Source organism: Lethenteron reissneri, chromosome 3, assembly GCF_015708825.2.
Source record: "Lethenteron reissneri isolate LAM-NWPU_2019-01 chromosome 3, ASM1570882v1, whole genome shotgun sequence".
NCBI lineage: Eukaryota > Metazoa > Chordata > Hyperoartia > Petromyzontiformes > Petromyzontidae > Lethenteron > Lethenteron reissneri.
This window is the reverse complement of record NC_083781.1, coordinates 5,747,050-5,769,894: the sequence shown is the minus strand read 5'-3', so window position 1 is coordinate 5,769,894 and position 22,845 is coordinate 5,747,050. Positions and strand designations below refer to the sequence as shown.

The window sequence follows — 22,845 nt, the reverse complement described above, 5'->3', positions numbered from 1 at the left end:
AGGAATCTGGAGGGAAACCCTCTGACACTGAGAGGAATCTGGAGGGAATCCTCTAGCATGAACACCTCCTTTGACACTGACAGGAATCTGGAGGGAAATCCTCTAGCATGAACACCTCCTTTGACACTGTGAGGAATCTGGAGGGAAATCCTCTGACACTGAGAGGAATCTGGAGGGAAATCCTCTAGCATGAACACCTCCTATGACACTGACAGGAATCTGAAGGGAAATCCTCTAGCATGAACACCTCCTCTGACACTCAGAGGAATGTGGAGGGAAATCCTCTAGCATGAACACCTCCTCTGACACTCAGAGGAATGTGGAGGGAAATCCTCCAGCCTGAACACCTCCTTTGACAATGAGAGGAATCTGGTGGGAAATCCTCTAGTATGAACACCTCCTTTGACACTGTGAGGAATCTGGAGAGAAATCCTCTAGCATGAACACCTCCTCTGACACTAAGAGGAATCTGGAGGGAAATCCTCTAGCCTGAACACCTCCTTTGACACTGAGAGGAATCTGGAGGGAAACCATCTGACACTGAGAGGAATCTGGAGGGAAATCCTCTAGCATGAACACCTCCTTTGACACTGACAGGAATCTGGAGGGAAATCTTCTAGCATGAACACCTCCTTTGACACTGTGAGGAATCTGGAGGGAAATCCTCTGACACTGAGAGGAATCTGGAGGGAAATCCTCTAGCATGAACACCTCCTATGACACTGACAGGAATCTGAAGGGAAATCCTCTAGCATGAACACCTCCTCTGACACTCAGAGGAATGTGGAGGGAAATCCTCTAGCATGAACACCTCCTCTGAAACTGAGAATTTGGAGGGAAATCCTCTGACACTGAGAGGAATCTGGAGGGAAATCCTCTAGCATGAACACCTCCTATGACACTGACAGGAATCTGGAGGGAAATCCTTCAGCCTGAACACCTCCTTTGACACTGAGAGGAATGTGGAGAGAAATCCTCTAGCATGAACACCTCCTCTGACATTGAGAGGAATCTGGAGGGAAATCCTCTAGCATGAACAGCTCCTCTGACACTGAGAGGAATCTGGAGTGAAATCCTCCAGCCTAAACACCTCCTTTGACACTGAGAGGAATCTGGTAGGAAATCCTCTAGTATGAACACCTCCTCTGACACTGAGAAGAATCTGGAGGGAAATTCTCCAGCCTGAACACCTCCTTTGACACTGAGAGGAATCTGGTGGGAAATCCTCTAGTATGAACACCTCCTTTGACACTGTGAGGAATCTGGAGGGAAATCCTCTAGCATGAACACCTCCTCTGACACTAAGAGGAATCTGGAGGGAAATCCTCTAGCCTGAACACCTCCTTTGACACTGAGAGGAATCTGGAGGGAAACCCTCTGACACTGAGAGGAATCTGGAGTGAAATCCTCTAGCATGAACACCTCCTTTGACACTGACAGGAATCTGGAGGGAAATCCTCTAGCATGAACACCTCCTTTGACACTGTGAGGAATCTGGAGGGAAATCCTCTGACACTGAGAGGAATCTGGAGGGAAATCCTCTAGCATGAACACCTCCTATGACACTGACAGGAATCTGAAGGGAAATCCTCTAGCATGAACACCTCCTCTGACACTCAGAGGAATGTGGAGGGAAATCCTCTAGCATGAACACCTCCTCTGACACTAAGAGGAATCTGGAGGGAAATCCTCTAGCCTGAACACCTCCTTTGACACTGAGAGGAATCTGGAGGGAAACCCTCTGACACTGAGAGGAATCTGGAGGGAATCCTCTAGCATGAACACCTCCTTTGACACTGACAGGAATCTGGAGGGAAATCCTCTAGCATGAACACCTCCTTTGACACTGTGAGGAATCTGGAGGGAAATCCTCTGACACTGAGAGGAATCTGGAGGGAAATCCTCTAGCATGAACACCTCCTATGACACTGACAGGAATCTGAAGGGAAATCCTCTAGCATGAACACCTCCTCTGACACTCAGAGGAATGTGGAGGGAAATCCTCTAGCATGAACACCTCCTCTGACACTCAGAGGAATGTGGAGGGAAATCCTCCAGCCTGAACACCTCCTTTGACAATGAGAGGAATCTGGTGGGAAATCCTCTAGTATGAACACCTCCTTTGACACTGTGAGGAATCTGGAGAGAAATCCTCTAGCATGAACACCTCCTCTGACACTAAGAGGAATCTGGAGGGAAATCCTCTAGCCTGAACACCTCCTTTGACACTGAGAGGAATCTGGAGGGAAACCATCTGACACTGAGAGGAATCTGGAGGGAAATCCTCTAGCATGAACACCTCCTTTGACACTGACAGGAATCTGGAGGGAAATCCTCTAGCATGAACACCTCCTTTGACACTGTGAGGAATCTGGAGGGAAATCCTCTGACACTGAGAGGAATCTGGAGGGAAATCCTCTAGCATGAACACCTCCTATGACACTGACAGGAATCTGAAGGGAAATCCTCTAGCATGAACACCTCCTCTGACACTCAGAGGAATGTGGAGGGAAATCCTCTAGCATGAACACCTCCTCTGAAACTGAGAATTTGGAGGGAAATCCTCTGACACTGAGAGGAATCTGGAGGGAAATCCTCTAGCATGAACACCTCCTCCGACACTGAGAAGAATCTGGAGGGAAATCCTCTAGCATGAACACCTCCTTTGACACTGACAGGAATCTGGAGGGAAATCCTCTAGCATGAACACCTCCTCTGACACTAAGAGGAATCTGGAGGGAAATCATCTAGCATGAACACCTCCTCTGACACTGAGAGGAATCTGGAGGGGACATCCTCTAGCATGAACACCTCCTCTGACACTGAGAGGAATCTGGAGGGAAATCCTCTAGCCTGAACACCTCCTTCGACACTGAGAGGAATCTGGAGGGGAAATCCTCTAGCATGAACACCTCCTCTGACACTGAGAGGAATCTGGAAAGAAACCCTCTAGCCTGAACACTTCCTCTGACACTGAGAAGAATCTGAAGGGAAATCCTCTAGCCTGGACACCTCCTCTGACACTGAGAGGAATCTGAAGTGAAATCCTCTAGCCTGAACACCTCCTCTGACTCTGAGAGGAATCTGAAGGGAAATCCTCTAGAATGAACACCTTCTCTGACACTGAGAGGAATCTGAAGGGAAATCCTCTACCATGAACACCTCCCTCTTCACTGAGAGGAATCTGGAGGGAAACCCTCTAGCATGAACACCTCCTTTGACACTGAGAGGAATCTGGAGGGAAATCCTCTAGCCTGAACACCTCCCTCGACACTGAGAGGAATCTGGAGGGAAACCCCCTAGCCTGAACACCTCCTTTGACGCTGAGAGGAATCTGCAGGGAAACCCTCTAACCTGAACACCTCCTTTGACACTGAGAAGAATGTGGAGGGAAACTCTCTAGCATGAACACCTCCTCTGACACGGAGAGGAATCTGGAGGGAAACCCTCTAGCCTGAACACCTCATCTGACACTGAGAGGAATCTGAAGGGAAACCCTCTAGCCTGAACACATCCTCTGACACTGTGAGGAATCTGGAGGGAAATCCTCTAGCATGAACACCTCCTATGACACTGAGAGGAATCTGAAGGGAAACCCTCTAGCCTGAACACCTCCTCTGACACTGAGAGGAATCTGAAGGGAAACGCTCTAGCCTGAACACCTCCTCTGACACTGAGAGGAATCTGAAGGGAAACCTTCTAGCCTGAACACCTCCTCTGACACTGAGAGGAATCTGAAGGGAAACCCTCTAGCCTGAACACCTCCTCTGACACTGAGAGGAATCTGAAGGGAAACCCTCTAGCCTGAACACCTCCTCTGACATTGAGAAGAATCTGAAGGGAAACCCTCTAACCTGAACACCTCCTTTGACACTGAGAGGAATCTGGAGGGAAACCATCTGACACTGAGAGGAATCTGGAGGGAAATCCTCTAGCATGAACACCTCCTTTGACACTGACAGGAATCTGGAGGGAAATCCTCTAGCATGAACACCTCCTTTGACACTGTGAGGAATCTGGAGGGAAATCCTCTGACACTGAGAGGAATCTGGAGGGAAATCCTCTAGCATGAACACCTCCTATGACACTGACAGGAATCTGAAGGGAAATCCTCTAGCATGAACACCTCCTCTGACACTCAGAGGAATGTGGAGGGAAATCCTCTAGCATGAACACCTCCTCTGAAACTGAGAATTTGGAGGGAAATCCTCTGACACTGAGAGGAATCTGGAGGGAAATCCTCTAGCATGAACACCTCCTCCGACACTGAGAGGAATCTGGAGGGAAATCCTCTAGCATGAACACCTCCTTTGACACTGACAGGAATCTGGAGGGAAATCCTCTAGCATGAACACCTCCTCTGACACTGAGAGGAATCTGGAGGGAAATCCTCTAGCATGAACACCTCCTCTGACACTGAGAGGAATCTGGAGGGGACATCCTCTAGCATGAACACCTCCTCTGACACTGAGAGGAATCTGGAGGGAAATCCTCTAGCCTGAACACCTCCTTCGACACTGAGAGGAATCTGGAGGGGAAATCCTCTAGCATGAACACCTCCTCTGACACTGAGAGGAATCTGGAAGGAAACCCTCTAGCCTGAACACTTCCTCTGACACTGAGAAGAATCTGAAGGGAAATCCTCTAGCCTGGACACCTCCTCTGACACTGAGAGGAATCTGAAGTGAAATCCTCTAGCCTGAACACCTCCTCTGACTCTGAGAGTAATCTGAAGGGAAATCCTCTAGAATGAACACCTTCTCTGACACTGAGAGGAATCTAAAGGGAAATCCTCTAGCATGAACACTTCCCTCTTCACTGAGAGGAATCTGGAGGGAAACCCTCTAGCATGAACACCTCCTTTGACACTGAGAGGAATCTGGAGGGAAATCCTCTAGCCTGAACACCTCACTCGACAATGAGAGGAATCTGGAGGGAAACCCCCTAGCCTGAACACCTCCTTTGACGCTGAGAGGAATCTGCAGGGAAACCCTCTAACCTGAACACCTCCTTTGACACTGAGAAGAATGTGGAGGGAAACCCTCTAGCATGAACACCTCCTCTGACACGGAGAGGAATCTGGAGGGAAACCCTCTAGCCTGAACACCTCATCTGACACTGAGAGGAATCTGAAGGGAAACCCTCTAGCCTGAACACATCCTCTGACACTGTGAGAAATCTGGAGGGAAATCCTCTAGCATGAACACCTCCTATGACACTGAGAGGAATCTGAAGGGAAACCCTCTAGCCTGAACACCTCCTCTGACACTGAGAGGAATCTGAAGGGAAACCCTCTAGCCTGAACACCTCCTCTGACACTGAGAGGAATCTGAAGGGAAACCTTCTAGCCTGAACACCTCCTCTGACACTGAGAGGAATCTGAAGGGAAACCCTCTAGCCTGAACACCTCCTCTGACACTGAGAGGAATCTGAAGGGAAACCCTCTTGCCTGAACACCTCCTCTGACATTGAGAAGAATCTGAAGGGAAACCCTCTAACCTGAACACCTCCTCTGACACTGAGAGGGATCTGGAGGGGAAATCCTCTAGCATGAACACCTCCTCTGACACTGAGAGGAATCTGGAGGGAAATCCTCTAGCATGAACACCTCCTATGACACTGAGAGGAATCTGGAGGGAAATCCTCTAGCATGAACACCTCCTCTGACACTGAGAGGAATCTGAAGGTAAACCCTCTAGCATGAACACCTCATCTGACACTAAGAGGAATCTGGAGGGAAACCCTCTAGCATAAACACCTCCTTTGACACTGACAGGAATCTGGAGGGAAACCCTCTAGCATGAACACCTCCTCTGACACTGAGAAGAATCTGAAGGGAAATCCTCTAGCATGAACACCTCCTCTGACACTGAGAGGAATCTGAAGGGAACCCCTCTAGCATGAACACCTCCTCTGACACTGAGAGGAATCTGGAGGGAAATCCTCTGACACTGAGAGGAATCTGGAGGGAAATCCTCTAGCCTGAACACCTCCTCTGACACTGAGAAGAATCTGAAGGGAAACCCTCTAGCATGAACACCTCCTCTGACACTGAGAGGAATCTGGAGGGGAAATCCTCCAGCCTGAACATCTCCTCTGACACTGAGAGGAATCTGGAGGGAAATCCTCTAGCATTAACACCTCCTCTGACACTGAGAGGAATCTGGAGGGAAATCCTTCAGCCTGAACACCTCCTCTGACACTGAGAGGAATCTGAAGGGAAACCCTCTAGCATGAACACCTCCTCTGACACTGAGAGGAATCTGGAGAAAAATCCTCTGACACTGAGAGGAATCTGGAGGGAAATCCTCTAGCCTGAACACCTCCTCTGACACTGAGAAGAATCTGAAGGGAAACCTTCTAGCATGAACACCTCCTCTGACACTGAGAGGAATCTGGAGGGAAACCCTCTAGCATGAACGTGCCAGTGCCCAGGGCCTGTGTTTACTCGCTCTGGTCTCTCGCCGGGCTAGGATTTCCTTAGCCGTGTTTGTGTGTTTTCGTGTGTTTTTTTTTTTAAAATAAACCTACATCGCTTTAAACAACAACACTAAACTATGCACCGTAGCCCACTTTTGTCCATCGCTTAGCGCGAAGTCGTGGTTTTACGTCGCTAGAACTCGTCTCTTTGTCACGATCCCGTTATGCGAGAGGCGAAGGCGCTCGGGAGCTAAACTACTAGGCCTGGGATGCCCAGCGTTGGGTCCGAGTGAGTAGCCACAAATATCGCTTCGATCTCGCACTCACAACTGCAAAGTCGACTTGTGGTGGTGGTTGGGCGGGTTATTTCAATACTACCAACCCCCCCTACGTGCGAACATTCACAAATGTTACCGAGGATGTGTTTAGTTTTAATGTTGTACTGTAATACGGGCATTGCGGTGACGTAATGCGCATGATTTGTCGTGCAAGCTCACGGCGTAAACGATTGGACGGTGATAGGTGTGGGCTTATTTGTTTGTGTTGCTGCTCTAATGTGCATTCGGTTTATTATACATTTTTAATCTGTGGAATGTTTTAATTGCAATGCCCCCCCCCCTCCTCTCGTCTCACACGTGTGTTGTCAGGACCGCCATGCTGGTGGTCATGTAGAAACACGCGTTTACAATATTATTATTTACATTATTTGGCTGCTATAAATTGTCCACGTGATAAGCCGCTTCGTTGAGCTATAATGTATGGCCAGGTCGCTGCTAAAAAAAGCTAATAGCTCGGTGGGCTTTACCTTGTAAAATGAAACCTTTTTGTGATTTTGCACATCGTGTTTTTTTAAAATTTTGCTTGTAACTTTCTGACCCGCCTCTTATGGACGTCTGTGCAAGAGCTTTATAGCTCATCGGATTCGTCCACTGTGAACAATGACTGATTCAATGTATCACCAATATGGCCGCGTGTATAACACTGGCGCGAAAGGGTCGTTGCCCGGAACGTTGTCTATTATATAGAATTGTTAACCTATTAGGGAAGTGTTATTGACACTGTGTTATTGACACTTCCATAATAGGTGTTGGTTGTGCCTGTGCACCATTGCCAACGTAGCATTACAAATGTGTTTTTTGTTTAGTTCTGAAATTGTGTTCATCTGCGTTATGCGGTTTAAAAACGGTACAAAAAACAGCGAGGTGGCGTTGTAGCACAACAGCTGACTTGCAGTCACCTGAGCCCATCATTCACTCGGGGAGTCGATAAAATAAGTATAACCCGTAAAAACAAAGTTTTTCACTATAAATCCTTTATATGCGTGGCGGCTAGAGTCCTCTCGTCCTCTGGCTTGAGATGGTTGCCACCTATGGGACAGATGATTGTCTGCCAGTATTAAGCAATTGGTAATTAAATATTTAATTTGTTTTACCTAAACAGTGTAAAATTTTGGATTTTTTTTCACGAACATTAATTGTCTCGCACAACGAGTCTGTGTGCAAAATGTCAGCTCGATTGGATCACGGGAAGTGGGTTAAAAAACGACTGAAAGATTTGCACGGTCGTAAGCAAGCAAGCAAGCAAGCGAACTTAATATAAAGGATTTAATGAGTGCCACTTTGTGGCAAATACAGACACACTGGGAGGCATGGAGATGCTGGCGCACACCTTAAGCAGGTGGAATATTCACCGCTGCAATAGTGTGGTCATTATGGCCATGTTGGAGCTGCTGAGATACAGGGCATTGAATCTGAGTTCCAGCCACCTCTTGGCAATATCATCGGTAGTAAGTGGTGACCATGGTCGTCGTCTTGCTTATTATTAAGATGAGCCAGTACAGTACTCTGCACATGGCTTCAGTTGAAGTTGTCGCCATTGTACAAACTGAAATGACGTTAATTTATATTTCAATTTAATTTAATGCAGCACAGCTCAAAGGGCTAAAATATGTAAGCACAGTAAATCCGATTACTGAAGTGACACCAGTTGTAATTTAGTTGTGTCACATCTTGGAGTCATGTTCCCCTGACAGAATATGAAGCTCTGCTCACAGGGATTTCAGGAGACACATTTGTCTTGACAGGTCTCCGATAATACACTATGTTTTCATAATTTGGCACACCGCTGCTGAAACTACTTTTGACTTGCATTGCAGGTGCCTGCGGCTACTCAGTGTCAGTGCACACAGTACCATTGTTTGGATAGGGCCCTGTTGTATATGTTGGGTATGAAAATTTGTTATGTTGTATGCGTGCGTGGGTGAAATTATTATGTTGTATATGTGGGTTATGGATATTCAGTGGAAATAATAATAATTAAATGAAATTTGGCCAAATGTGTAATTATCCGGAAATATGTTAATTTATGTAATTACGCACATTTTAATTATGCCAATTCGAGAGGTAATCGTATTAATTATGCGAGTGGGTGTAATTATGACAACGCAAGTCGTTATGATAACCAGACCCCGGTTCACCCCGTTATCGCTTTAACATTTACTGAGTATGTATTAGTGTGTTTATTAAGGTCACCAAGTTCAAATCTCAACGCAGAAGCAGATCTTATGCATAGATTTCAGGAAAGAATCACACAACCACTTCTGTATTGATCAATTTATTACTAATTCAACCTTAACTATGATATAGTATGCGAACTCTCAATCCTGGAACGTCAATACGGCATCAATACAGTATCATCAACGATTGTCGGATTTCACTTCGACAACGGCACATGGATCCCGCATAACGCGATGGTTGTTAGTGAGAGAGAGAGTCGTTAACATGCAAATACTATGCTAAGAAAACCTTAACGTTAATGAATGATTATACTCAATATTGTTCACGCAGTACCACACTCCTTATTGACCATACGCAACCCTTATCACGTTGTTAACACCTTGGGTCACGGGACAGTTGAATATTCTGTAGAGGATGCGAGTACGTGCGGCGATTATGACTGAAAGATACTTGAAAGATTATACGGCGATAAAAAAAACACAATCAAAACAGTTATTATTCTTAAAGGCACCAATCTCAACAGATACATCGGCAGGTTATCTGACAACAGAACGGCCCGGAGTAAGGGCCTGCGACGGTGCTCCTTTTCCGAAGCTCGTTATCTTATACCAAGTTTACTAATTGGGGACCAGATCACCTGATAAGGATCCGGTGGGCCACCACTCCCCACGTGAGCGTGGCTCGGCGGAAGGAGGTGCCAAGAATCAGTTCGTATTGATGGATCTGTTGGGAATTTATGCGATTAAGAGTACAGCCCACTAAATATTAAAGATAAAAATTAAGAATACTCTTATAAACGACGGAGGGCCATCCCTCGGTCTCGTTGTGATGCTTTCCAGCCACGGATGGCTTATGGGTTCGAGTGTTTTGAGTGGTAAGAGTTGTCTTGAATAGTCAGTGTTCGGAGTCGATTCTTTATGTCAAACAGACGCCTGGTGGTCGTGTGGTGAGGGGGCGGTGCGCGTCATACGTATCAGGCGCTCTCCTGTCACCGTGGTGAATTGGCTCGGATGGCTGTTGATACGCTGTCGCAGTTCGGAACCCGGTCGGTAGGTGGCGCCCACAACTCGCTCGTAGCGTGCAGCGCTGGATCGTCGCCAAGTCGCGACGCTCACCACCGGCGGCAGCGGAGACCTCCGGCGGCAGCAGAGATTGACGAGCTGAAGATGAGTCGAGCCGACCCGCTGGTCGCAGCTCGCTCCTGAGTCGACCCTCCCGGTCGAGCTCGCTCCTGGGTCGACCCGCTGGTCGCCCTCGCTCCTGAGTCGACTCTCTGGTCGCACTCCTGAGTGGACCCGCTCTGGTCGCACTCGTTCCTGAGTCGACCCTCCCGGTCGAGCTTCTGAGTGGACCCTCCCGTCGCACTCCTGCTGAGTCGACCCTCCCGGTCGAGCTTCTGAGTGGACCCTCCCGTCGCACTCCTGCTGAGTCGACCCTCCCGGTCGAGCTTCTGAGTGGACCCTCCCGTCGCACTGGTTTCCAATGTTCAGGATCCGTTCCTTTATGCTGAAAAATCCCCCTGGATCCCGCCCACAAGGCGGGGCTTCCGATTTTTGCTGTGTCAGGATCTGTCCGTAGGCAGGTGTGTCCATGTGTGTGTCCGTATGTCCTTGTGTGCATCACTGACGGTATATTCCGTTGTCAACTCCCTCCATAAAACCCACGAGCAAACAACCAGATGTTACAAATTGTCTCGAAGTCGTCTCTCTGTCTGGGTGCAATTTATCTCTTGTCTGGCCTTCTTCATGAACCCAAAACACAGACGTTACAAATCGTCTCATAGGCGTCTTTGTTCGTGTTGCACAACCTGGAGGGGGGCAACACTCTCTCCGACCCGGCGCACAAAGAAATGGTTAAAAGTTTTAAGTTAACATTTGTCCCTTACTATTTCACAGTTATGATTCTGTATGTAACCTAAGGTCTGTCGTTTCCCATCGTGGTTCCCGACCCAAGTGTAGGTGTTTCCCCGAGCGTACACACACTCCTATCCCGCGCTGCGGGGATACAAAGACGGCCGGGATCTCCCTTTCTCTCCGACCCTGGGTTTAACATCGTTTTTTTTATTATGTATTTATATTCGACCTGGTGGTGATTCATCCCGTTATCCTGGCTTTTCCATAAGTGTTACTTTTGTCTTTCATGCATATACTTATTACTATTAATTTATTTCCGATATCTTAGGTTAAGGGGTAAGTTTCTTGATCCTAGGAATTCGTATTCCTTGGTGCCTGGATGGTTATATAAGCGGAATATAGTTTACGGTGAATAGCGTTAACATTGATGTTATGTGCGATATTATGTATTGTGATGTCTTTAACTTAACTTGTTTGTCAGGGCTTTACTGACACGAAGTTGCATTCCTAGCCCGCAGTCTTTGCCCCACCCTATCTCTGCTCGCCGTTGTTGTTGCCTGCCGTTAATTCAAGGCCTCATTAATTTCCGTCACCCCTGAGTAGGTGAGGGCGGTTGAACCTTGGAGTCAGTTCTGGTTTTTGTCTGCCTGCTTCTTCTTGTGTCCCCTGACCCCGGGAGTTATTATTCTACTTTATGGCCTGTCGAAGCCCCACTCGCTGTTGCTGGGCTGGTGTTGTTCCCGGCTTTTTGCTTACGTTTGCAGTTCGCCGTGCTCTTGATTTCCTTCCCTCTTCAACCTTATATTGACTATTCGCTCCTGTCTGGGTGCGATTCAATTTTGACTTAGGAAGGTTCTGATTGTCATATGCTTCGGGTCGAATTGTATAGAAAGTATTGAAGTATGGAAATAACATTTCATATTGACTTAATGATGGTGATGGTTCAGTAGGCGTAACTTGTGACCTGGTTTAATTGGAGTGGGTGTGAATATCAATAACTTTAGCCTACTCTGTTGTTAAATTCCGACTTTAACGTTACTTTAATAGCAATACAGAATAATTGAGCTTTTTGTCTTAACTAGGCGAATGCGAACTTCTGGTGACCCCCGCAGCCGTGTTGTTCAGCTGGGTCTTGTGCCTTGAGAGATATACAACCCTCTTTTAAATCACCTCTCCCCCTGTCCACCTTCTGCTCTGGGAGTGTTTATTCTTGATTCCAGGTCCAAGGCCCCCTCACATCCAGACGCGCAGGGTTGTTTACATCAGCTCCCCCCCTGTGCACGTGTTCTAACTAGCTCGGAATTCCTGAACACACAATCAGTGATGATTCCTGGCTTTCTGTGGTTGTGATTTAGACAAAGGCGCCTCTGTTTCTTCCATTGCCTTTGAGTCGACACTGCCCTATTATTTGCCTATGTGCTGAGGTCATAGAATTCGTTTTGACTTCAGTAATATTAACATTCAGTATTGGATTAGCAAATGGGCAATGGTTCATTGATGTAGCTCGCAGCCTGGTCTCCAATTTGAGCGAGCGCGAGGATCGATAATTTAGCCTACTCTGTTGTTGAATTTCGAATTTTGACGTTACTTTAAAACCATGCAGGATGATTGGGCTTTTGCCTTAACTATGTCTGGCTGACACTCCCACTGTCTCTGCCGCCTGCACGGGTGACATGTGCCCGTTCATCAGGCCTTATCTTCCCTTGAAGCAACGTTGTAAATTCTGCCATCCTAGCCCTCCTCCGGTTCATTACTTAACAACACCTGGTGTTTTGCAGTTTGCTGCGCTTGGTGTGTTTCACTCATTAAAAAAACAAGTAAAAAGATAATATATAAAAATCATCAAATATTATTAATCTCAATTATGGAAGAAGGGTTAGTATACAACATTCCGCCCTTTTAAAAATGACCAGTGGTCAAATGGCCACGGGTTATTTTTAAAAAAATGTATACCCTTCTTCCATCATGAACCATCGATTGTCCTCAAGTTTTGCTGCTATTCCTTACAACGCGCGCGTACGTGTCACAACTTAACATGGTTATTTTGAATTGAGCAAAGAAAATTAAACAAGCGTTAAACATCGATATTGCGTTACATCGGTTCTGATACATCATGACTCCGACGAATATTCATTTTTGTTTTTGTTAAATCCTGGGAAACGCTAGGTAGCGGTTTCGAACGCATTTATGCGTTACTTTCCTCATGTTGCCTCGTTCACCACTTATCACTTCGATAATTCGATCACGGTTTTCGGGGTTCGTTTTTGTAGTTTCTTCTCTCACTCTCTGTGTCGTGGGAGTGTGTGGTGAAAAATTGTGCTGCACATAACCAGAATTCGCGCACCCGACCCACTTTGACCCTTGGTTCGAGGCATTCGCTCTCTCTGCGATTACATGCACATTTGCCGAGTCCGTGTGTCGATTTAATTCTGTCCCTCGTAATGTTGCCCTCTTTGTTTTTACTAGTGTGTTGGATTTCAACACCATTCCCGATACGTCATGGACATTCGTCTCCATTTTAGCACTCCGATCCACATAATTTTTGGTTTCCCTTGGATATTTTCCATTCAAAGGCTCATGCCTGCGCTCCTCAGGGCGTGTCCCTGCTGTCTGTTTTTGTACTGTCCGATCACGCTTCAATGCAACCCTGTCCTTGTATTCGATCCGCGCGTCATTTACGGGAGCACTGTCCACGTTTTTGCCCGCCCTGTCACTTGCAGCCTGCCTGTATTTCACATTGAGCGCCGGGTTTAACACCTCGGCGGGTGTGGCGCGTATGGGCTGCCCGCTCTCAATCACTGTGGATGGTTCATCACGTATTTGGACCGTATTCTGTGTTATTCCTCTATTCCCTCCTGGTATAGCCGGTGGAGGAATTGGTCGGAATTGTATCGATTGTGTTTGACCTCCCATCCTGCGATTCTCGTGAATGTTCGCATCCATACCTCCGCGGTATGTGTAACACCTTCCCGCTAGGTGGTTATCTTCCCATCTCTGTGCGTAATTTGAACCTTGCGTGTGTCGTGGGATGGGGTGTTGATATGGTTCTGTTCTGAACCTCCCCCTCCTACGATTCTCCTGCACCCTTGGCCCAGTGTTTTTCCCATTTGGGTGCCAAATTTTTCCTGGATTGTTACTTCGCCATCCCTGTGGGTAATCTTGACCTTGCGCATGTCGGGGCATGGGGTGTTGGTATGGTTCTATTCTGAACCTCCCCCTCCTGCGATTCTCCTGAATGTTCGGCTTTGTGCCGCTCTCATTCTCGTGCCAACCTCTCTCTGGGTTATTTTGCCATGTGTGCGTGCGTTTCTGCTGCTCTCTGCATGGTGGGACTGCTCGGTGATTTTTATTCCTCTCTGAGAGGCTGGGTTCCTCATCCCTCTCCCTGTGTTCTGGATCCGAATTATGATTCTTAGCTCTGTATAACCATGCCATGTACGCCTTGCTCTCTATGCGGCGTAAGGATGCGGTTTCTGGATTCAAAACCATTCTCACCCTTTCTGTAATCTCTGGGCTCAAGGATTCAAAAAACATTATTTTGAACATTTTATCCCCTTCGTGGTATTGATTCACATCGCCTGCGTAATACGCTCTTTTAAATTGGACGAGGTAGTCACGTGGATCTTGGTCCATGCCCTGGGTCATCGATTTTACAGCATAAAACCCCTCAGTGAGTGTCGAATATTCTCCAAACTTCCGAATCACCGCCAGGCTCAATTGTTTAAAATCATTTCTAACCTTGTGTGGTAGTGACTTTACCCATGGAATAGATTCTTTATGTAAGGTCCGTTTCAACAAACTCGCTTTTTCATCCCGTCTCCTCAGCCCTCTAATCATTGCCTCCTCTTCCACTGTCGCGATATGTGTGTGGATATCCATAGTCTTATTGTGGGGGTCAAAATCGGGAATTCTGACTAGAGCCTTGTCCATCAACTTAAGGGTTTTACTGGTGAACAGGTATTCCGAAAGTTGATTGCTGACAGCGTCATCATCAAACAAGTTATCATCAGGCAATCTGTCACTTTGGTCTGTGCTGTGTCTCCTGTGTTTAAGTGGTGTGCATTTTCTGTGTGCGCGCCCAGTGCCGTGTCGCTCGTGTTGCCATTTCCCTTCAGTTTTTGCCTCTGCCCTTAGTGTACCATGTCCTGGCGATTTTACTTTAACTTTTGTGCGATCAATCCCTGGACTCTGTCCACGTACCCAAGAGAGTGATTTGATGTTACTTCCATATTTATTTTGTGGCTCAACGTCTGTGAGTTTCGCTGGTGTCGCGAGCTTTGACTTCTCCTCCCTCTCGAGGGCGTCTGCTGCTTCAATTTGTTGTTCTATTTGTTCTTCTATTGTAAGGACTCTTCCCTCTTGGTTTGGATCTAGGGCCTTCGTGGTTTCGGGCGGCTCAATTGAAAGTTCCTTTTGCGTTACTATCGGTTGAGTTGCCTTGGCTTCATCCGAGGGTAATACGCTCTTGCCCTTGGGTTCTCCTTCATCAGTTTGCAGTTCGTCGGTTTGGCCTCCAGGGGGCGGTATATACTCCATGAGGGGACGGTCTTTCGGTGATACTGACTCTAAGTCGGCTTCCTTTCGGACTTCTCTCAGTCTGTTAGTCATTAGCTGAGTGATTCGAATTCCTGCGGGGAGCTTGTCTTCGTTCCTGATTGTCGTTGATAGGTCGTCGAGCTCTTGTGTTATCACTTGGATTCCCGTGGAGTCTCTCATAACGTCTTCATCTTCTGAGTCCCTTTGTTTCTCCGGCATTGACTGTGCCCAAATTTGTCGGGATTCAAGGTTCACAATGGGTTTCAGGCGATTCAGTAGTTCGATCCCAAAAATCAGTTCTTTACCTGGGTATTGTACGACATATAGTGGATGGTTCATGTTGATTTTGTTGAACGTCAACTTCGTCATAACTTTGCCCAATGGTCGCATGTGGGTCCCTTCACATCCTGAGTAGGTAAGTTTACTTGGCATCATTTGTAGTGTTTCATTCTTCCTCTGGAGGGCAGTCTGGAGTTCGTCAAATAATTCTCTGGATATCATGGATATTTCTGCTCCAGTATCACAAAGGCCCTGGCTGGTCAGGGTGTCTTGCAGTATTACTTCCACGTGGACTCGTCCGACTGGTCCTACGGGAATCAATTCCCCCAGATGGTACCCTTTTCCCTCTGGTACCACTTCGGTGATTGCTTCGAGGCTTCTTGTCTTCCCTACGTTCACTTGGGCTACCTTTGCTCTGGGTGTGTCCTCCTCTTGTGTGGGTATAGTTGGTATTCTTCCCTTCGCTACTTGCATGGGAGTCTTCATACTCCCTAGGAGCTCTTTTTCCATCCTAATGTGGTGAGCATATCGATTCCTGTTAGCTAACGGTGGTCTATGCTCTATTGCTGGTGGAGGCGGCAGTAGGGGACGATATGGTGACTGGTTTGGTGGGTGTCGGCCTCCGCGGTGTAGGTATGGCCCGTCACTCTCTCCTCCTCCTCCATAATTCCAGCCTCCGCCCTCTTCTGCATTCCATGGTGGTGGCGGCTGTGGGTGCCATGTTCCTCTGGCCTCGTTCCTCCTCTCACGTGGAACGTTATTCAGCGTGTTGTGGACGGGTGTTGATTCTATTGGGTTAGGCGCCCTCTCCTGGGGGAATTCATGTTCACCCCGTGTGGCGCTAATATTATTCCTTGGAGATTCGCTTCCCTCCAGATCGAGGCATTCTTTATCTCTGGTGACGATGTGGGTTTTGGCTATGCCAGTGGTTTTCCGTCCGTTCACCCAGGCCGTGTGGGCCTTGCTTTCAATCTGGCGTAGGGAGGCAGTCTCGGGGTCCAACATCATTCCTACTATTCTCACTATTTCAGGTCTCAATGATTGGAAGAACATCACTTTTAAGACTGTCTTATCTCCCTGGGCATTGTCCACGTCCCCTGCGTAATATGCTTTCTTAAGGCGCAGGAGATAATCTCGTGGGTCTTCGTCTACACGCTGGGTCATCAACTTTGCCGCGTTCAATCCCTCGGATAGTGTGGAGTATTCCCCAAATCTCTTAACTACTGCTCGGCTCAATTGTTTAAAGTCACTCTTCACCCTATTTGGCAGGGAGGCTACCCATGGTCTGGCGGGTTCATGTAGGCTCCTTGATAATAAACATGCCTTTTCTGCTGATTTACCCAGACCCCGGATCTTAGCCTCCTGTTCTACTGTAGTTATGTGAGTGTGGATATCCCTGTTTTTGTTATGTGGATCGAAATAGGGAATTCTCACGAGTGCTTTGTCCATTAGTTTTAGTGTCTTACTGTTAAAAGTGTGTTGTTCGTCATCAGTGGTGTCGGTTCCTGAGGAGTGCTCCCTTGAGCTACCCTTGTCTCCACTATCACTGTTGTCATGTGTCCCGTGTCTGTGTCGTGATCTCCCTCTGTCCGAGGATTCGTATCTGTCCCGTTGCTTGTGTCTCTTGTTTTCCTTATGTGGGTCTTGTGATTCGTGCTTGTGGGTTGGTGTGCGTGATCTCCTTGAGCGGTGTCTATGTGGTGAGTGTTTTTGTCCTTGACCTTCATGCTGCCTACTACGTGTGTGGTGCCTGCTAGGTGAGGTGTTGAATTTATGTTTGTCTCGTGCTTCATGGTTATCGGGATTCCTGTCTCTGGGATTTTTTGTGCGGGTGGTTTTGCGTGGGTGATTTTTACATGTCATGCGTCCCTCTGGTGAGCTCTCTCTGGTACCCATGTCGTGTTGGTCATTGTCAGAGGAGTCAGTGTTAGATGAGCCGTCACCATCACGGTGGCTCTGCTTAACATAACTTTTGTAGTGCCTTTTGCACCTGTTACGTGGGTCAACTTGGCTCGGTGATTTCTGCTTATCCCATGGCTCATGCTTGTGTGATGTGCGTCTCTCTGGTGAGCTCTTGTTACGTGTGTCGTGTTGGTCGTGTTTGTGCGAGGTGCGTTTCTCTGGTGAGCTGTCTCTGTCATCTGCATCATGTCGGTCATACTTGCGTAGCGTGCGTCTGCCTGGTGTTCTGTTTATGTCATGTTTCCCGTCTTGCACCAGCTCCGCCCTTTCCCGCTCTATCATTACAGTGTATCCTGATGACTTAGGGTTAATTATTTGTCTCTCTCTAACGTTGGGGTGGTCGGCCTCATGTTTTCCCGTTTGTATTATTATTTCCTCTTCTCTCTCCTCGATTTGCGAGGGTGTTACTTTATCAAAATTGCTTTGCATAGTAGCCATACTCATTGTGGGATCTGGCCCTGGGCTACGTCCCCGTGGCTCGGAGTGTGGTAAATTGTTACTCCCGTATGTGTTCTGTGTATCAACGTCTGGGTGTTTCACTGGTGCATTTAGTGCGGATTCTTTCTCTCTCACGAGGGCGTGCAGACGCTCTACCTGCACCATTAAGGACAGTTTCTCTTGTCTCTCCCTTTCAAATTTTTCCTCATTCCATAATCTTTCTCTGTCTGTCTGTGCGATGAGATACGAGTCTACCCTCGCTATTTCTGCAATTTTTACGTCACGTTTGGCTTTGCCACATTTCATCACGTCCTTAAGTAGTTTCCTTCTATGGGCCTTAACATCTTCTGTATGGCTCCCCTCCCATATATCTCTCTGCTCCGTCTGCTGGCTAGCAGTCCGTCCAGTACGTTTTAACACAAATTCCCGATATTGTTTTTCCATAGATTCCATCTCCTCCTCAGAGGTCCACTCTGTATCAGTGTTATGCGTTGGTGTGTCAAACTCAGAATGTTGTGGATCCTGTGCCATCTCTATTATGTAGTGTGGTTAATAGACTTAAGAGTGTATCTTAATTCTAACATCTCATGTGCGTCGTGAGTTACTCTAGAATTCCCTTTCAGAGCACATATAAACAATTGTATCACAGGATGCGTCAGTTTAACTCGAGCAAATAATCTCAGCCCAGCTGTCTTTTTTATACTCTGCTACTCTGGTACCTCCCTTCAGAGCGCGTTTTGTTTGTATACCCCCGTTTACAATCACAAGGCAACGTTAGTTCACAACACTTTGATTAACACATCAGTGATTCGTTCCTGAATTCATGCATAACTGTCTGCGAGAGATCCCGGAAGACGAGCCCCCATTATGTTGTATATGTTGGGTATGAAAATTTGTTATGTTGTATGCGTGCGTGGGTGAAATTATTATGTTGTATATGTGGGTTATGGATATTCAGTGGAAATAATAATAATTAAATGAAATTTGGCCAAATGTGTAATTATCCGGAAATATGTTAATTTATGTAATTACGCACATTTTAATTATGCCAATTCGAGAGGTAATCGTATTAATTATGCGAGTGGGTGTAATTATGACAACGCAAGTCGTTATGATAACCAGACCCCGGTTCACCCCGTTATCGCTTTAACATTTACTGAGTATGTATTAGTGTGTTTATTAAGGTCACCAAGTTCAAATCTCAACGCAGAAGCAGATCTTATGCATAGATTTCAGGAAAGAATCACACAACCACTTCTGTATTGATCAATTTATTACTAATTCAACCTTAACTATGATATAGTATGCGAACTCTCAATCCTGGAACGTCAATACGGCATCAATACAGTATCATCAACGATTGTCGGATTTCACTTCGACAACGGCACATGGATCCCGCATAACGCGATGGTTGTTAGTGAGAGAGAGAGTCGTTAACATGCAAATACTATGCTAAGAAAACCTTAACGTTAATGAATGATTATACTCAATATTGTTCACGCAGTACCACACTCCTTATTGACCATACGCAACCCTTATCACGTTGTTAACACCTTGGGTCACGGGACAGTTGAATATTCTGTAGAGGATGCGAGTACGTGCGGCGATTATGACTGAAAGATACTTGAAAGATTATACGGCGATAAAAAAAACACAATCAAAACAGTTATTATTCTTAAAGGCACCAATCTCAACAGATACATCGGCAGGTTATCTGACAACAGAACGGCCCGGAGTAAGGGCCTGCGACGGTGCTCCTTTTCCGAAGCTCGTTATCTTATACCAAGTTTACTAATTGGGGACCAGATCACCTGATAAGGATCCGGTGGGCCACCACTCCCCACGTGAGCGTGGCTCGGCGGAAGGAGGTGCCAAGAATCAGTTCGTATTGATGGATCTGTTGGGAATTTATGCGATTAAGAGTACAGCCCACTAAATATTAAAGATAAAAATTAAGAATACTCTTATAAACGACGGAGGGCCATCCCTCGGTCTCGTTGTGATGCTTTCCAGCCACGGATGGCTTATGGGTTCGAGTGTTTTGAGTGGTAAGAGTTGTCTTGAATAGTCAGTGTTCGGAGTCGATTCTTTATGTCAAACAGACGCCTGGTGGTCGTGTGGTGAGGGGGCGGTGCGCGTCATACGTATCAGGCGCTCTCCTGTCACCGTGGTGAATTGGCTCGGATGGCTGTTGATACGCTGTCGCAGTTCGGAACCCGGTCGGTAGGTGGCGCCCACAACTCGCTCGTAGCGTGCAGCGCTGGATCGTCGCCAAGTCGCGACGCTCACCACCGGCGGCAGCGGAGACCTCCGGCGGCAGCAGAGATTGACGAGCTGAAGATGAGTCGAGCCGACCCGCTGGTCGCAGCTCGCTCCTGAGTCGACCCTCCCGGTCGAGCTCGCTCCTGGGTCGACCCGCTGGTCGCCCTCGCTCCTGAGTCGACTCTCTGGTCGCACTCCTGAGTGGACCCGCTCTGGTCGCACTCGTTCCTGAGTCGACCCTCCCGGTCGAGCTTCTGAGTGGACCCTCCCGTCGCACTCCTGCTGAGTCGACCCTCCCGGTCGAGCTTCTGAGTGGACCCTCCCGTCGCACTCCTGCTGAGTCGACCCTCCCGGTCGAGCTTCTGAGTGGACCCTCCCGTCGCACTGGTTTCCAATGTTCAGGATCCGTTCCTTTATGCTGAAAAATCCCCCTGGATCCCGCCCACAAGGCGGGGCTTCCGATTTTTGCTGTGTCAGGATCTGTCCGTAGGCAGGTGTGTCCATGTGTGTGTCCGTATGTCCTTGTGTGCATCACTGACGGTATATTCCGTTGTCAACTCCCTCCATAAAACCCACGAGCAAACAACCAGATGTTACAAATTGTCTCGAAGTCGTCTCTCTGTCTGGGTGCAATTTATCTCTTGTCTGGCCTTCTTCATGAACCCAAAACACAGACGTTACAAATCGTCTCATAGGCGTCTTTGTTCGTGTTGCACAACCTGGAGGGGGGCAACACTCTCTCCGACCCGGCGCACAAAGAAATGGTTAAAAGTTTTAAGTTAACATTTGTCCCTTACTATTTCACAGTTATGATTCTGTATGTAACCTAAGGTCTGTCGTTTCCCATCGTGGTTCCCGACCCAAGTGTAGGTGTTTCCCCGAGCGTACACACACTCCTATCCCGCGCTGCGGGGATACAAAGACGGCCGGGATCTCCCTTTCTCTCCGACCCTGGGTTTAACATCGTTTTTTTTATTATGTATTTATATTCGACCTGGTGGTGATTCATCCCGTTATCCTGGCTTTTCCATAAGTTTTACTTTTGTCTTTCATGCATATACTTATTACTATTAATTTATTTCCGATATCTTAGGTTAAGGGGTAAGTTTCTTGATCCTAGGAATTCGTATTCCTTGGTGCCTGGATGGTTATATAAGCGGAATATAGTTTACGGTGAATAGCGTTAACATTGATGTTATGTGCGATATTATGTATTGTGATGTCTTTAACTTAACTTGTTTGTCAGGGCTTTACTGACACGAAGTTGCATTCCTAGCCCGCAGTCTTTGCCCCACCCTATCTCTGCTCGCCGTTGTTGTTGCCTGCCGTTAATTCAAGGCCTCATTAATTTCCGTCACCCCTGAGTAGGTGAGGGCGGTTGAACCTTGGAGTCAGTTCTGGTTTTTGTCTGCCTGCTTCTTCTTGTGTCCCCTGACCCCGGGAGTTATTATTCTACTTTATGGCCTGTCGAAGCCCCACTCGCTGTTGCTGGGCTGGTGTTGTTCCCGGCTTTTTGCTTACGTTTGCAGTTCGCCGTGCTCTTGATTTCCTTCCCTCTTCAACCTTATATTGACTATTCGCTCCTGTCTGGGTGCGATTCAATTTTGACTTAGGAAGGTTCTGATTGTCATATGCTTCGGGTCGAATTGTATAGAAAGTATTGAAGTATGGAAATAACATTTCATATTGACTTAATGATGGTGATGGTTCAGTAGGCGTAACTTGTGACCTGGTTTAATTGGAGTGGGTGTGAATATCAATAACTTTAGCCTACTCTGTTGTTAAATTCCGACTTTAACGTTACTTTAATAGCAATACAGAATAATTGAGCTTTTTGTCTTAACTAGGCGAATGCGAACTTCTGGTGACCCCCGCAGCCGTGTTGTTCAGCTGGGTCTTGTGCCTTGAGAGATATACAACCCTCTTTTAAATCACCTCTCCCCCTGTCCACCTTCTGCTCTGGGAGTGTTTATTCTTGATTCCAGGTCCAAGGCCCCCTCACATCCAGACGCGCAGGGTTGTTTACATCAGCTCCCCCCCTGTGCACGTGTTCTAACTAGCTCGGAATTCCTGAACACACAATCAGTGATGATTCCTGGCTTTCTGTGGTTGTGATTTAGACAAAGGCGCCTCTGTTTCTTCCATTGCCTTTGAGTCGACACTGCCCTATTATTTGCCTATGTGCTGAGGTCATAGAATTCGTTTTGACTTCAGTAATATTAACATTCAGTATTGGATTAGCAAATGGGCAATGGTTCATTGATGTAGCTCGCAGCCTGGTCTCCAATTTGAGCGAGCGCGAGGATCGATAATTTAGCCTACTCTGTTGTTGAATTTCGAATTTTGACGTTACTTTAAAACCATGCAGGATGATTGGGCTTTTGCCTTAACTATGTCTGGCTGACACTCCCACTGTCTCTGCCGCCTGCACGGGTGACATGTGCCCGTTCATCAGGCCTTATCTTCCCTTGAAGCAACGTTGTAAATTCTGCCATCCTAGCCCTCCTCCGGTTCATTACTTAACAACACCTGGTGTTTTGCAGTTTGCTGCGCTTGGTGTGTTTCACTCATTAAAAAAA

General features: G+C 47.2%; 1 protein-coding gene across 9 annotated transcripts in view; it reads left to right on the top strand.

The window, feature by feature from the left end:
* Window positions 1-6,436: 6,436 nt before the first annotated feature.
* Window positions 6,437-22,845, top strand: part of LOC133345453 (kelch-like protein 3) — a 43,152-nt gene continuing 26,743 nt past the window's right edge. For all 9 annotated transcript variants that reach the window (XM_061556263.1, XM_061556229.1, XM_061556204.1 and 6 more), the window contains exon 1: window positions 6,437-6,709. The gene's annotated coding sequence lies outside the window, so the exon portion shown is untranslated. The remainder of the gene's footprint in view (window positions 6,710-22,845) is intronic.